Raw genomic sequence first — 1,899 nt, 5'->3', positions numbered from 1 at the left:
TTCCAGTGATGCGGCAAAAGAGGTATTTGACATTGACCGGTTACGGCACCATGGGGATTTGGCAGTCCGCGTGTATGCATGCAATGCAACCTACTCTGATTCCATCTATTAGCCACTCGTAGGGAGCTATTTGAGTAAGTGCATTGTTTTAAGATGTAAAAAGTAAAAGTACTTTATGTGATTTTTATGTACATTTCTTTACAAAGCTATATTTGATTATAATTTTGTTTAAAAGTATATTCATATAATTGAAGAATATTTTGTTCCAGGTATGTTCAGTACATCCAACACATTTTATTTCACCAAATAAGTATTTATTATTTTATTTTTAATTGTAGCCCTTAGATCGTGGCTAGCGATTCGAAATGTATTACATTTCGAATCCTAGCCACGATCAGAAGGCATTCAGAAGCACTTTCTACTGATTCATCCTGCTGTGGGAGGCCTTTCTTCCTCTTGGCACGGAATCTAAGATAATCCACGTTATTTGGATTGACGAATCCGTGCAGATCCAATCTCTCCCTAAATATAAACAGAAAAAATTATTACACTATTAAGGAAACATTTTATCTAAAATCTCTGAAAACATCTCATCAAAGTATAAACTGAAGCGAGTAACGTTTAGGGCCTCGTACTTTAAATATATTATCATTTAGAATAAAAAAAGGGCTTTTTATAAATTATAATGTAACGTCTCAATAAGGCTAAGCTTTTAAATTTGCTGTTTCACACTGAGAAAATTATCGGGCCATACGTTAAGTTCCGTAAATCTTCTCAGCGTGAGGCCCTTAACTCAAACCTGTAGAGCTAATGATGAAATCCAAAAGCAAATTTATAGTAATCTCCGTGGGTCATTTCGCTAATTATTGAGAATAGTTAGAACAACTTAAGTTTAAAACCGATTAAAATCTCTTCTATAACTCTCCGCCAATCAAAAACCTTAATATTTATTGAAGAGCATTACTGTTAATTAGATTTTAATTAATTAATTATAATTTTCACCGAGAAATTTCACTTTGAAGCTTATTATTTATTCTTTAAATTTTTTCACGATACTTCAGTCGAAATTTTGTAAAGTTTTCAATTGCCCGAATTAGATTTCGGGTCTTGCTGAGCAGTAGTGTGATTACTTGAACGTCTTGATCATCCAGCCCTACGTATTATGTTATTAATTAATAATGCGAAATATAGGAGAAAATTACGGGAATTATCTTCTTTACAATCTCAACAGTAGTATAATAACTGTATAATAAATTTTACTGTAAATGCATCGATCAACAGTAAAAGTATTCATAATTATTTATTTAATTTTCTACATTAAAAAAGTAATTTTATTAATGATTCAGAATCGTTAATGGAGCAGAAATTGGAGTAATTATTAGAAAAAAACGGGTGTATATAAAATTGTTATTTTCCACGATATGTGAATTCGATCAAAATTCATAATTATTAGTAAAAATGATTCAAAACATGTATTTAGACAGTGGAGATAAACACAGCGAAGTACAAATGAATAAACGAGAGTCATACGTGGCCGAAATAGCTCAGTTGGGAGAGCGTTAGACTGAAGATCTAAAGGTCCCTGGTTCAATCCCGGGTTTCGGCATACGTGTGTACTTTTTTTTATTCCTTATTTAAAGGTGGTTTACATATCAAATCAAATGCTTATACACTTTAAACTACAAATCATTGTCAAAGTTAATTCGCTTTATTTTGAGTTTGCGTGTAATTCTAGTGCCCGTAGAACAAACGAAAACAGGACCCTCCACAAGTAGTGCAAGTCGATAGAGCCTGACTGATACGTCACCTATTTTAAAACATAGCGCTAGCTCGAAACTATTGTCTAAATTCAATGGTGTGATAACTGGAGCTTTGGTAGTGTGATAACTCACAATATCC

At 32.6% G+C, this 1,899-nt stretch overlaps 1 non-coding gene across 1 annotated transcript; it reads left to right on the top strand.

Moving 5' to 3' along the window:
• The first annotated feature begins 1,533 nt into the window (after window positions 1-1,533).
• On the top strand, window positions 1,534-1,606 carry Trnaf-gaa. The gene has a single exon. It is a non-coding gene; the product is annotated as a tRNA-Phe (tRNA).
• The last annotated feature ends 293 nt before the right edge of the window (window positions 1,607-1,899 follow it).

This window comes from Centruroides sculpturatus, unplaced genomic scaffold, assembly GCF_000671375.1.
Source record: "Centruroides sculpturatus isolate CEXI.00-Female unplaced genomic scaffold, Cexi_2.0 scaffold438, whole genome shotgun sequence".
In the NCBI taxonomy this organism is placed as follows: domain Eukaryota; kingdom Metazoa; phylum Arthropoda; class Arachnida; order Scorpiones; family Buthidae; genus Centruroides; species Centruroides sculpturatus.
This window is presented reverse-complemented; position numbering and strand designations above follow the sequence as displayed.